This window comes from Maniola hyperantus, chromosome Z (genome assembly GCF_902806685.2).
Source record: "Maniola hyperantus chromosome Z, iAphHyp1.2, whole genome shotgun sequence".
Classification (NCBI taxonomy): Eukaryota; Metazoa; Arthropoda; class Insecta; order Lepidoptera; family Nymphalidae; genus Maniola; species Maniola hyperantus.
The window spans coordinates 15190494-15205808 of NC_048564.1; the positions used below are offsets into that span (position 1 = coordinate 15190494).

A 15315-nucleotide genomic window follows, 5' to 3' on the forward strand; every position below is an offset into this window, starting at 1 on the left:
TCCAACTAAGCGTCAAGCTTGTGCTTGGAGTAGGTACGACAATAGTGCAACGGGCGGGGTTTGAACCGTCGAACTTTCGGTTTTCAGTCCACTCCTTTACCCGTTTAGCTATTGAGGCTCAAATTTTATAAGTCACATCGCCAAAATTCGTTTGCGCAGAAATGCGCATCCTGACGTCGAATGTACACCAATGAAATACTTATTGCTTCTCAGACCTGGGCGCGTTTGGAACCCTCGTAGCTTTAGTTTAAAGTTTGCGAAATAATTATCACCACTATATCTTACAAATCCAACAACTGACAATCGAGAGTAATTTATTACCCATTTTGAATAAATCATTTGACTTTGACTTGACGCAAGAACAGCAGACTCAACGAACTGCAGCGAATCCCTGTGGTCTATATAATATAAACTTGGAACGTACTAGATAACTAAGAACCTGCTCTGAGGTGACTGTGTAATACTAAAAATCGCATCGTGATCGGCTCAGCAATTTTTAGGTACCTATATGGTAAAAATTAAAAAATTATTGCAATGTCCCCTTGAAGCCTAAAAAATATCCAAGAACCGGCCCAGAAATAATACGAACTTAATGCAGAAAACCACATTATGGACTAAGAGCCAGTGCGTGCCAGAACTTCGTTATTTTATAAAAGCTGAAAGTTTCTCTGCGTATTGTCCCCAGCACTAGGAGGAATGTTTGTTTGGACGTTTGTTTGTATCATGGTATCTGACAATGCATGACGTGATTTCTAATACTATTACGAAGAAAATACAAACAAAATCAATCTGATGGATAATTAGGTCCACCAAAAAAGTGGGGGTCTTAAAAAATTTTTTTTGCTATTGTATTGAGTGGGATGTCAAATTAAAGTACCTACTGAGTTCATAATTTTTTCTTTAAAGTATATTAGCCATGTTATTAGACTAATATTCCCCTTTCCTCTCCAACTAAGCGTTAAGCTTGTGCTAGGAGTAGGTACGACAATAGTGCAACGGGCGGGGTGTGAACCGTCGACCTTTCGGTTTTCAGTCCACTCCTTTACCGGTTGAGCTATTGAGGCTTTGACGTAAGATTTTTCTACACCTTTATAACCTGTTATCTCCCAAAGCCACCATGATACAAACAAACGTTCTTCCTAGTGTTGGGGTACCTCAGGTTGTGTTGCACTTACCTGGGGGGCTCGCAGCGCCGGGAAGCACTGTGCATCATACAAGCTCTCGATTTCTTGTGTTGTCACGCCACTTCTAAGCATGTAACCAATCTTCGCCAATTCTCGTAAAGGTGATTCCCCAGGTCCGAATTCTTTGACATGGATGGTTTCGAGCAGTTCATTAACTTCAGCTACCATTCGCGAATCTTCTTCGACTGTTTTTATAGCTTTTCGTGTTTCATACGGGAGCTTTTCGATCGGTTCCGTCGTTTCATCGACGGGTGCCGATTTGACGTGATCGGCTTCCTTTTCTTCAATAGGAATTTTCTCTGTAATTTCTTTGGTTTCAGAAACCAATACATCTTCCACGACATCTTCTACCTTTTCTTTTCTTTTATCTTTCTTTACTTTTGTTTTTTTAGTGACTTTGACAACTGCTTCTTCAACGGTGGCAGTTTCCACGAGATCAACTGGCGCTTTCTCTTCGATGGCTTCTTCAATTTCTTCAATCTCCACCTTCTCCTGGGTGACCTCTTCCGGAACTTCTTCAGTGGCGGAAATCAAAACATCCTCTACTATTTCTTTAACCTTTTCTTTTCTATGGTCTTTCTTGATTTTTGTTTTTTTTGTCACTTTCTCTACAGTTTCTTTGATAACGGGCACGGCTTCCAGTTCACTTTCTTCAACTGGTTTTTCTTCAGTTTCTTTTTCGGGCACTACAATTTCATCAGTCGTGGAAATAAAAACTTCCTCAACAACATCAGCCTTTCCTTTTCGATGTTCTTTCTTTACAATCTTTGTTTTCTTCGTGACTTTTTCAACTGTTTCATCTTGAATAACATCGATCCTACTTTCTTCGATGGGCCCTTTCTCCTCAGTGATTTCTTCTTTTTCTACGATTGGCATCTTCTCTTCTATGACTTCCTCTAAAACTGTAACTTCCTCCGTCGGGACAATCGAAACTTCTTCTGCAACCTCTTCTACCTTTTTCTTCTGATCCCTCTTAATAATTTTTGTTTTCTTCGTTGTAACTTTTTCAACCCTTTCATCTTCAATATTGAATTTACTTTCATCGATAGGCACCATCTCTTTGATAATTTCTTCCTTTTCTTCGGTTGGTTTCTTCTCTTCTGTGACTTCTTCTAAAACTGTAACTTCCTCTGTCGGGACGGTTGAAACTTCTTCAACAACCTCTTCCACTTTTTTCTTCTGATCCTTTTTAACAATCTTCGTTTTCTTTTTCGTAACTTTTTCAACCGTTTCATCTTCAATTATATCTACTTCACTATCTTTGACAGGTGCCTTCTCTTCAGTTACTTCTTTTTCTTCAATCGGCATTTTCCCTTCTGTGACTTCCTCTAATTCTGTAACTTCCTCCGCCGGGCCAACCGGAACTTCTTCTACTACCTCTTCCTCCTTTTTCCTCTGATCCCTCTTTACAATCTTTGTTCTCTTTGTCGTGACTTTTTCTACTGTTTCTTTCGTCTCGAGCACTCGCAACGTTGCCGTAGTGGAGGCTTTGCCTACATCGCTTACGGCTTCACAACGGTAAGTACCTCCAGACTTGTCAGTGACTTTGATTATTTTGCATACCGTTGTCTCGCCGTCATCTTCTATAATATACGTTTCGTCGGTCCGAATAATTTTGTCGTCTTTGTACCAAATAATTTCTAGAAACATTAATTAAATGCAAGATTATACACCGACACACATGTAAAATAATATACTAATTTGAAAGAAATCCATATACAATAGTAAGGCAAAATAAAGTCACAGTAATGAGCATACCTGGTTTGGGCACGCCGGTATAGCGCGCGGTGAAAATGACGGTTTGTTCGACACGCGCGCGTTGGCTCACCAGCGGCCTCACAAACGTCGGTACAAAGTGACTCACTGAAACGTTACATTTTCACATCAAATTACTATAGCACGGAAAAAAGACATCACCAGACGACTCAGATGTTATCAGCAGCAATTACAATATTTACACAACAATATAATATATATATATCAATCTGTGATTGTTTCCATATCTAAGCGGGCTACTTTACCAAGCGAACCTCCTTAACAAAAATTTGGGATGATTTTTTTTTTAAGAATATTAGTAATGCTAATCATGACTAATATTACCCTTTCCCCTCCAACTAAGCGTAAAGCTTGTGCTAGGAGTAGGTACGACAAGAGTGCAACGGTTAGAGTTTTAACCGCCGACCTTTCGGAATTCAGTCCGCTCCTCAACCGTTGAGCTATTGAGGCTCAGACTTTTGACTCGCAAAAAGTGAAATGAAGTGTAACACATATCACTGGCTGGGCATCGCATTTTGTTGTCGAGCGAGACAGTGTACAAGATTATTATATTTATTATATCAAGACTTAAGAAGCTTCCCGTCTGTCGGTTGTCCCACGACACGGCATTTTTTATACTAATGAGGTATTTACCTTTTAAAACTTCCTGTAACTTTTCCATGTGCGTAACCCATTCCGGTTTTCTATATTCTTTTGTTCCCATGAGACCTGTACACGAAAAAGGAAATGATTAGTTAATATAAATAACTATGTTAAAGTTTGTTGTCAAATATCCCGCAATATTTATTACAGAACTAGCTGACCTACCGCGGCTTCGCTCGGGTGGAGCTTAGAAAATTGAGGGGGAGTTTGAATTATTTTATTCTTTCCGTAAGAACCATCCTCGTAGGTACGTCACGGAATATTATAAAAAAAGAATTCGCGAAATCGGTTCAGCTGTTCTCGAGATTTGCTCATTTGGTGATTCATTTTTATATTATAGATATAATTGAAAATAAGTTATAAGAAGATCTCCTGGATCATCAACTACTTAGATCTTGCAATTATAGTGTGGTCTGAAATTGTGTGAGCTGAAATAACATATGAAATAGTGATATTCTGTAACTGTGGGATAGGGACAGATTTTATCAGGAGTCGGTAAGTCGGTCTAGGGATAAAAATGTAGAAATTTAACCCGTTGTTTCATTTGACGTCGCGAAATCTTCTGAAAACTGAAATATAATTAAATAAATTAAAATTCTAATAAATTACATTATTATAACAACTTTATCTTAAATCTCATAAAACACATTAATATTGAGTATAGATATGGTATAAGCTTGTAACTATATTTAATTTAACTAATAAGCTCATTTCATACTACGGGATATAAATTTTATTATAGTCCGGTCAGAAACGACAGTCAAGGTTACAAAAATTCGCATAGAGCTAAAAATTGGTACGAATGTTGGAAACACCAATATAAATGAGTTGTGGTAAGTCCCTATCGATCGATCGATTGGTGTTCCCAACATTCCTACCAATTTTTGGCTTTATGCGAATTATTGTAACCTTGAATATCTATTTTGACCGGACTATAATGTAATTTATATTCCGTAGTATGAAATGAGCTTTACACTCTACAAATATGTGTCAACAACAAAGCTTTAGAGCAAACAAAAATCGTGTTCTAAGAAGCTGTCAAAAATATTTAACAGCTGCATCTCGTTTTCGCACAATATCTCGGTGCATTATGTAACAAGCATCCTAGACAAGTAGTAAGCAAAAAAACCGGTCAAGTGTCAGACTCGCGCACCGAGGGTTCCGTAGTCGGGTATTTTACCCTACATTTTGGACAATAAATCAAAAATATGATGCATAAAAATAAATAAAAGTCTGTTTTAGAATGTAGATACAGGTAAATCCCTTTTAGAATGTAAGTACTAGTAATTCCTTTGGTACCCCACTTGGTATAGTTTTTTTCGCTTTTTTTTCGATACCCCACTTGGCATAGTAATCTTACTGTGAAAATTGAAAATACTAATTATTTGTTCATGAACACTTTGTTTTTTAATGAAATAACCACAAATTCACGGTTTTCGGATTTTTTCCTTTATTTGTTTTAAATACCTACCAAACTAACTGCCAAATTTCATGATTATAGGTCTTTCTTGACAGACCGACAGATAACGAAGAGATCCTATCCTACCCTATTTTCCTTTTGATGTACGGAACCCTAAAAAATTTAATGTTCCGAATGACTCGTCTAGGACTAGTTACTCGTTCTACACAAAGGTCGTTGATAGCGTGCAAATGCTTACTGTCGACAGACAAGGCTGCCACGGTAGAAGCAGATCCCAGCGCGTTGGTCGCTTCGAATGAGATCTCTCCCGTATCGTCTTGGTACACCTCAGGTATGATCAGTATCGAAGTTCCGTCCTCCAGTTCCTCGATTTGATACTCTTGAGATCGTTTGATTTCCACTCCTTGCTTCAACCATCTTATCTCTGGTGTGGGAACGCCGGTGGCTCTTGCTTCTAACCTGTTATCAAGGATTTTGAAGTGAAAACTTCTTTCGGCGCGTTGGGCGACTTTGGGATGGGTAAAAACTAACCACGCGTCACCGACATGCTAACGTTAATATTGCTCCGAGTGCCAAATATAACAACAACCTGATGGATAGACGCTGGATCCCTGGGAAAGGGGACGGGCGCTTATGTGGGGTACAACTTGCGTTGACACATTAGCCCCGTATCATATCAGGGAGACAGCATCAAGACCGGGAGCCGCAGCAGAAACAGCTGAAAACGGCAAGCGGCGCAAGTATGCCTCTCTTATCGAGAGTTATATTATTTTTGTTTTAGTTTTGTTGCGTAGTGGAGACCCTGGGGCCACGGAGTCTTAGTGCTAAAAAAATTACGAGACATTTCACTACGCTTAATAACCTAGTAGATAGCTGTTACAATGTAGACATCTGCTGAGAAAGGATTTTTGAAAATTCAACGCCTCAGGGGGTAAAATAGGAGTTCGAAACCTGTGTATTCCACGTGGACGAAATCGCGGGCATAAGCTAGTTTGGTTATAAAATGTTATCTAACAAGTAATGTTATAGAACAGTTATTTATAACTGCTCTGTGGGAGGGGAGTACCACTAGCATCGTCATAGTCTACTATGTATATGAATTCTACGTTGTAGTCTCAGGGCCTTGGGTGTAGGGACATACCTTGTCAACTCCCCTTCATTAGCAGACACCACTGTCGGCAATGCTTTCACGATTTTGGGAGCGAATTCTTCAATATCACTCGTTTTCTGTAATAAATAAAAATAAAATAAACTAAAAATATTTTTCATTCAATTAAACTTTTACAAATATTTTTGAATCGTCAGCTGCATCTACCACAGCTTTTTTTTTCATATACAGCTTGACTAATGTAATTAGTCAAGTTGTGTATTAAAGTAAAAAGCTGTGATAACCAAAAAGCTGTGATGTTAAGACGTTGGCCTCCTATTTGGGGGTCCAGACTGCGATCCCGGGTACACACCTCCAACTTAACATGCGTTTAAGCAATTCAATATCACTTGCTTTAACAGTGAAGGAAAACATCGTGAAGAAACCTACATGTTTGTTCCTGGGAGTTCTTCATAATGTTCTCAAAGTTGTGTGTAGTCTGCCAATCTGCATTTGGCCAGCGTGGTGGACTATGGTCAAAACCTTCTCATTCTGAGAGGAGGCCCGTGTTTAGTAGTGAGCCGGCGATGGGTTGACGGATGTATCATAATGACTAATATAGTGAAATAAGTCCCACTTTCTGCGTACCTACTCTCAAGCAGCTTAAAATAAATTAAGTACAAATATGTATTTAACTCACTTCATCACTCAATACATCTTCCTCCGATGCGCTTGGCACGTATTCGTACGCTGGAAATATAAAAACTAGGTATAAGTGTAATATTAATACTTGCTTGGCAATGTGCAGCCTTAATAAAACAATTGCAAATTAAAGTTGCGTGGGTGCACAGGTGCAATTAAAAGCTAAAATTATACTCCTAACACTAAAATAACTCGATCTACTCATATTAAAACTAAAAGCTTGGCGATCATACTCATAGAAACTTTGTTTTACTGAAATCGACTTACAATAACAAATCTTAGTTCTAATTTTAGTCTAATAATAATACTTTTTCTTTTTTTTCAGATGACTACAGATGCATGGCAACTTATCCAATTGGTGTTGAAGGTAAACTAGTGATAGTGCAAACATTCCGTGCAGTTTAATTATTATTAGATGTGCATGCATTCAGACCAGTACAATTGTTTTGCTACCTTCCACCGTCACTACACATTCGCAGCTGTTACGCCCAAATTCGTTGATGGCCACACAGCTGTAAGTGCCTGACATTTCAGGAAAAGCTTCTTTTATGCACAGTTCACACAATCCGGATTCCTGGCGGCCGACTGATATATCTCTAGCCCATTCGATGACGTTTCCGTTATGATACCAATCAATTTTAGGCCATGGTTCAGCGTCTATAGTGCATTTTAGTATTATCTGGTCGCCGTCCATAACAGTCGCACAATTTAAAGGTGAAATGAATTCAGGTGCTCTTCCGGGCTTCTCTATGACAGTCTTTTCTAACAAAGACGCGGACGATGAGACGGATCCTCCGAAATTTTCAGCTCTACATGTAATTATCCCAAATAGCTCCTTCGCCATGTTTTCGATGCAAAGGCAAGACACGTTTTGCTTCGTGGTTATATAGATATTATGTATCTTATTCTCTTTGACGTAACTCAAAACATCTCTATTACCAATGAACCATTGAAAAGATGCACATGGAGTCGATTTCACTTCTGTCTCCAGCAGAACAATTTCGCCCAAGCGAACGTACTTTGGCAATAAGGGTTTAATAAAACTGGGTGGTTCTACGCTTTCTTTCTCACTTGACTTGACTAATTTTATAGTGCTGGCAGATTTCATAACCACATTATCCTTTTCTATGAGTACTTCATATTTGCCTACTTTATTTTTGTCAGCTTTAAGTATTCTCAATGTTGATTTTCCATTTTCATTTGTTATATAATAATCGTTGCAGTTTTCAATCACTTGATTATTACGGAACCAAGTAATCTTGTCGACAAGTGAGGGCGTAAAAGTAACTTCTAGTTCAAAATCATTGCTATCGCATACAGTCATGGCCTTTAATGGCTGAATTATTATTAACGGTCCAACTTCTGTAAAATATTTCTTTGTTAATAATAATACCGCTTGTTATATTTTATATTATATTATTATTATACTCAGTGACGGTAGAATTGTATTTAGTTTAATTTAAGTACTTAATTATAATAATTAGTTACAAGAAATATTTGGAGTGAATTATTTATTATTTATTGGAAAAGGAAAAAGCAAGTCTATTAACAATTTTATGAAAAATAACAGCCGATATATCTAAGATTTTAATACGCCATGCATCTGTTTGAGGAGTAGATAAAGTACATATTAAATTATTTTACAAAATCTATGAAATAATAAAAACGTACCTTTCTTTTCTTCCTTTTCATTTATTTTCTTGATTTTCTTCTTTTGCTTCTCTATTATTTTAGATACTACATCAATGGTCTCTTCTTTTATATCAGGTTTATAAACTTCTTCTTCCACAAGTTCAATTTGTTCTTCAACTTTTTCCCTTTTTATCGGCTTAAGCCTGACTTCTTCGGGGTTTTCTTCCTCTGGCGCTTTTTGTTTTGGCACTGGCTTGAGAACTACTTCTTCGACTGTGGGCTTTTCTGGTTTCACCTTTTTAACCGGCTTAAGCTTGACTTCATCAGGTTTTTCTTCTTCCGGTGCTTTTTGTTTTACCACAGGTTTAAGGACTACTTCTTCGACTGTTGGCTCTTCGGGTTTCACCTTTTTAACCGGCTTAAGCTTGAATTCATCAGGTTTTTCTTCTTCTGGCGCTTTTTGTTTTGGCACTGGCTTGAGAACTACTTCTTCGACTATTGGCTCTTCTGGTTTCACCTTTTTAACCGGCTTAAGCTTGACTTCATCAGGTTTTTCTTCTTCCGGTGCTTTTTGTTTTACCACAGGTTCAAGGACTACTTCTTCGACTGTTGGCTCTTCTGGTTTCATCTTTTTAACCGGCTTAAGCTTGACTTCATCAGGTTTTTCTTCTTCCGGTGCTTTTTGTTTTGGCACAGGTTTGAGAACTACTTCTTCGCCTGTTGGCTCTTCTGGTTTCAACTTTTTAACCGGCTTAAGCTTGACTTCATCAGGTTTTTCTTCTTCTGGCGCTTTTTGTTTAGGCACAGGTTTGAGAACTACTTCTTCGACTGTTGGCTCTTCTGGTTTCGCCTTTTTGACCGGCTTAAGCTTAATTTCATCGGGTTTTTCTTCCTCCGACACTTTTTGTTTTGGCACTGGCTTAAGAACTACTTCTTCGACTGTTGGCTCTTCTGGTTTAACTTTTTTGACTAGCTTAAGCTTGCCTTCTAGAGACTTTTCTTCTTCTGGCACTTCTGGTTTCGGAACAGGCTTCAGATCTACTTTTTCGACTGGTGGTTCTTCTTTTGGTCGTCTCTTTCCAACACGCCAAGAAACTTCTTCTGGTTTCTGTTCCTCAGTGAGCTTCTCAATTTTTACTGGCTTAAGCTTGACTTCTTCTGGTTTTTCTTCTTCTGGTGCTTTTGGTTTTGGAACAGATTTGAGATCCACTTCTTCAACTGGTGTTTCTTCTTTTGGTCGCCTTTTACCAACACGCCATGAAACCTCTTCTGGCTGCTGGTCCTCGGTAATTTTTTCCTTTTTAATTGGTTTAAGCTGAACTTCTTCTGGCTTTGTTTCTTCAACTGTTGGTTTTTCTGGTTTAATCTTTTCGACCGGCTTAAGTTTGATTTCGTCAGGTTTTTCATCTTTTGGCACTTTTTGTTTTGGCACAGGTTTGAGAACCACTTCTTCAACTGTTGGCTCTTCTGGTTTCGCCTTTTTGACCGGCTTAAGCTTAATTTCATCGGGTTTTTCTTCCTCCGACACTTTTTGTTTTGGCACTGGCTTAAGAACTACTTCTTCGACTGTTGGCTCTTCTGGTTTAACTTTTTTGACTAGCTTAAGCTTTATTTCATCCGTTTTTTCTTCCTCCGGCGCTTTTTGTTTTGGCACTGACTTGAGAACTACTTCTTCAATTGTTGGCTCTTCTGGTTTTACTTTTTTGACTGGCTTAAGCTTGTCTTCTGGAGACTTTTCTTCTTCTGGCACTTCTGGTTTCGGAATAGGCTTCAGATCTTCTATTTCGACTGACGGTTCTTTTTCTGGTCGTCTCTTTCCAACACGCCAAGAAACTTCTTCTGGTTTTTGTTCCTCGGTTGGCTTCGCTATTTTTACTGGCTTAAGCTTGACTTCTTCTGGTTTTTCTTCTTCTGGCGCTTTTGGTTTTGGCACAGACTTGAGATCCACTTCTTCGACTGGTGTTTCTTCTTTTGGTCGCCTCTTGCCAACACGCCACGAAACCTCTTCTGTTGGCTGTTCCTCACTTAGTTTTTCCTTCTTAATTGGTTTAAGCTGAACTTCTTCTGGTTTTTCTTCTTCAACTGTTGGTTTTTCTGGTCTCATCTTTTCGACCGGCTTAAGCTTGACTTCATCAGGTTTTTCTTCTTCCGGTGCTTTTTGTTTTAGCACAGGTTTAAGAACTACTTCTTCAACTGTTGGCTCTTCTGGTTTCACCTTTTTGACCGGCTTAAGCTTTATTTCATCGCGTTTTTCTTCCTCCGGTGCTTTTTGTTTTGGCACTGGCTTGAGAACTACTTCTTCGATTGTTGGCTCTTCTGGTTTTACTTTTTTGACTGGCTTAAGCTTGTCTTCTAGAGACTTTTCCTCTTCCGGTAGTTCTGGTTTTGGCACAGGCTTTAGATCTACATCTTCGACTGATGGTTCTTCTTTTGGTTGCCTCTTGCCAACACGCCATGAAACCTCTTTTGGCTGCTGTTCCTCGGTTGGCTTTTCCTTTTTAACTGGCTTAAGCTTGATGTCTTCAGGTTTCTCTTCTTCCGGCGCTTTTGATTTTGGCACGGGTTTTAGACTTACTTCTTCAACTGATGGTTCTTCTTTTGGTCGTCTCTTGCCGAAACGCCACGAAACCTCTTCTGGCTGCTGTTCCTCGGTTGGCTTTTCCTTTTTAACTGGCTTAAGCTTGACATCTTCAGGTTTATCTTCTTCTGGCACTTTTGGTTTTGGCACAGGCTTGAGATCCACCTCTTCGACTGGTGGTTTTTCTTTTGATTGCCTCTTGCCAACACGCCATGAAACCTCTTCTGGCTGCTGTTCCTCGGTTGGCTTTTCCTTTTTAACTGGCTTAAGCTTGACATCTTCAGGTTTTTCTTCTTCCGGCGCTTTTGATTTTGGCACGGGTTTTAGACTTACTTCTTCAACTGATGGTTCTTCTTTTGGTCGTCTCTTGCCGAAACGCCACGAAACCTCTTCTGGCTGCTGTTCCTCGGTTGGTTTTTCCTTTTTAACTGGCTTAAGCTTGACATCTTCAGATTTTTCTTCTTCTGGCGCTTTTGGTTTTGGCACAGGCTTGAGATCCACCTCTTCGACTGGTGTTTTTTCTTTTGGTTGCCTCTTGCCAACACGCCATGAAACCTCTTCTGGCTGCTGTTCCTCGGTTGGCTTTTCTTTTTTAACTGGCTTAAGCTTGACATCTTCAGGTTTTTCTTCTTCCGGCGCTTTTGATTTTGGCACGGGTTTTAGACTTACTTCTTCAACTGATGGTTCTTCTTTTGGTCGTCTCTTGCCGAAACGCCATGAAACCTCTTCTGGCTGCTGTTCCTCGGTTGGCTTTTCCTTTTTAACTGGCTTAAGCTTGACATCTTCAGGTTTTTCTTCTTCTGGCGCTTTTAGTTTTGGCACAGGCTTGAGATCCACCTCTTCGACTGGTGTTTTTTCTTTTGGTTGCCTCTTGCCAACACGCCATGAAACCTCTTCTGGCTGCTGTTCCTCGGTTGGCTTTTCTTTTTTAACTGGCTTAAGCTTGACATCTTCAGGTTTTTTTTCTTCCGGCGCTTTTGATTTTGGCACGGGTTTTAGACTTACTTCTTCAACTGATGGTTCTTCTTTTGGTCGTCTCTTGCCGAAACGCCATGAAACCTCTTCTGGCTGCTGTTCCTCGGTTGGCTTTTCCTTTTTAACTGGCTTAAGCTTGACATCTTCAGGTTTTTCTTCTTCTGGCGCTTTTAGTTTTGGCACAGGCTTGAAATCCACCTCTTCGACTGGTGTTTTTTCTTTTGGTTGCATCTTGCCAACACGCCATGAAACCTCTTCTGGCTGCTGTTCCTCCGTTGGCTTTTCTTTTTTAACTGGCTTAAGCTTGACCTCTTCAGGTTTTTCTTCTTCTGGCGCTTTTGATTTTGGCACGGGTTTCAGACTTACTTCTTCGACTGGTGTTTTTTCTTTTGGTTGCCTCTTGCCAACACGCCATGAAACCTCTTCTGGCTGCTGTTCCTCGGTTGGCTTTTCCTTTTTAACTGGCTTAAGCTTGACATCTTCAGGTTTTTCTTCTTCCGGCGCTTTTGATTTTGGCACGGGTTTTAGACTTACTTCTTCAACTGATGGTTCTTCTTTTGGTCGTCTCTTGCCGAAACGCCATGAAACCTCCTCTGGCTGCTGTTCCTCGGTTGGCTTTTCCTTTTTAACTGGCTTAAGCTTGACATCTTCAGGTTTTTCTTCTTCTGGCGCTTTTAGTTTTGGCACTGGCTTGAGATCCATCTCTTCGACTGGTGTTTTTTCTTTTGGTTGCCTCTTGCCAACACGCCATGAAACCTCTTCTGGTTGCTGTTCATCGGTTGGTTTTTCCTTTTTAACTGGCTTAAGCTTGATATCTTCTGGTTTTTCGTCTTCCGCTGTTGGTTGTTCAGGTTTCACCTTTTTGACTGGCTTAAGCTTGACTTCATCGGGTTTTTCTTCTTCTGGTGCTTTCGTTTTTGGTAGACATTTTAGATCTACTTCTTCAACTGATGGTTCTTCTTTTGGTCGTCTCTTCCCAACACGCCACGTTACCTCTTCCGGCAGCTGTTCTTCAGTTGGCTTTTCTTTTTTAACTGGCTTAAGTTTGACATCTTCAAGTTTTTCTTCTTCTGGTGCTCTTGATTTTGGCACCGGCTTTAGATCTACTTTTTCGACTGATGGTTCTTCTTTTAGTCGCCCCTTGCCAACGCGCCATGAAACTTCTTCTGGCTGCGGCTCTTCGATTGGTTTTTCCTTTTTTAAGAGCTTAAGTTGTGAAGTAGTTTCGTCATCGGCCACCTTCAAAATAACTGTGTCTTCTATTGATGTAATTGTATCTTCAATTAATACTGTTTCAGTCTTTTGTAACGAACTTTTTCTGACTGGTTTCAATGACACATCTTCAAACTTTTCTTTTGTTATCGGTATTTTATCCACTTTCGTGGGACGCAATTTTATTGCTTCTTGAGTCCATGGAACTTGTTCTTTTGTACTTTTATCTGACGATTCTGCTTCTTGTTTAACTCTAACTGTCTGTTTATCTGTCACTTCCTGAGTTTGGTTTAAATTCAAAATATTACTTTCTTCTGTTGTTTGGTGTAAAAGTTTTCTTGTTGAAGTGTCGAAATCTTCTTTCTGTTTAGTTTCATCCTTTTTGCTAATTTTTCGTTCCTCACTAATTTCTTGATCTGTAAGTTTTAAAATTACTGTGTCTTCTATAGCAGAAAGGGAATCTTCATTAAGTACTGTTTCTGTTTTTTGCAATGAACTTTTTCGCACTGGCTTTAAGGATACGTCTTCAAACTTTTCTTTTGCTATCGGTGTTTTTTCTACTTTTGTCGGACGTAATTTTATCGCTTCTTGAGTCCATGGCACTTGCTCTTTTAGTTTCGTGTCTGGGTATTCATCAACTTCTATTTCTTTTTTTATAGATTTTTCCACTTTTCTGTCTTCCTCTTTAGAAACCTCGAGAACCGAAGTATCTTCAACCATAGATTTTTTATCTAAAAATTGTTGAGTTTTATCTGATCGAGGTTTACTCCAATGTCTAATTTGACGTTCATCTTGTACTGTTTCCACACTTATGTCTTCAGTTTTGTCCGTGGTCAAAGTGCTGTCTAATTCACTACGAGGTTTTCGCCAATGTTTTGTTTCTAAGGTATGTTCATCTGTTTTTGTCAACGAAGTGCCTCGAACTTTCCTCCAGGGTACCTGCCGAGTTTGCACATTCTCTATGTTTTGTAATTTTAAGATATTAGTCTCCTCCGTTGTTTGATGAGTAAGCCTACTTGTTGATATATCAGAACCTTCTGTTTCAAGACTTGATACAGTAGTTTTTTGTTTAAGACCCTTTTGAGCTATTTGTTTTCGAGATTCTGAAAGAAAGAGGAATATAGAGTTAATTAGATACGAAAAATTACTGTGGACGTCTGTCAAGAACAATATGGGTTTTTTTCTATTCGTTAACAAGTTAGACCTTGGCGTGGATTTCACCTGGTGATAAGTGATGACGTCTAGTCAGTTAATCTAAAATGGTAGTGGGCTAACTTGGAAGGGCATTTTATTTAACCCACATCTTTAAATCGGTTTCTACGCGGCATCGTACCGGCACGCTAAATCTTGTACACGGTTGGCCAGTAATGTGATAAGTAGCCATGGCCGAAGCTTTCCATCAGACAAGAATTGTCCAAAAACACACGTGACACTGGAATGTCTACAAAGACTAATATTCCATCCATTCCAACTTAGACTGTTATCCATATCTAAATATATAAAAGGAAAAGGTGACTGACTGACTGACTGACTGATCTATCAACGCACAGCTCAAACTACTGGACTGATCGGGCTGAAATTTGGCATGCAGATAGCTATTATGACGTAGGCATCCGCTAAGAAAGGATTTTTGAAAATTCAACCCCTAAGGTGGTAAAATAGGGGTTTGAAATTTGTGTAGTCCACGCGGACAAAGTCGCGGGCATAAGCTAGTTAATATTAAAATTCAAAAATGTCTACCTGTCTGCTATCTTTTCACGGCCCATCCATTTAAGCGATTTTGACAAAATTTGGTACCGAGAAAGCTTATAATATCCCATGAGATAGATATAGCTTACTTTTCATCCTGGAGGTTCCAATAGGATTTTTATACCTAAATCCAAGCAGACGGACTTGCGGATATCACCCAAGTTATTTCTAGAGCAAAGTTGCCTCTATAGTTGACACAATGTTAGGCAAATTCCATAGGCAAATTGAAATACTTAATGCAAATTATAGGCAAAGTGAAAATAATGAAACCATTTATTCAATAATTCTTTACAATTGAACGAAGTAGTTATAGGTGTATCTAAGTATTTACGTAGTTAAAACAAGGAACAAGCATCGT

The 15315-nt window shown here is 39.1% G+C and overlaps 1 pseudogene; it reads right to left on the bottom strand.

Moving 5' to 3' along the window:
• Nucleotides 1–15315, bottom strand: part of LOC117995271 (titin-like) — a 113709-nt pseudogene that overhangs the window by 47884 nt on the left and 50510 nt on the right.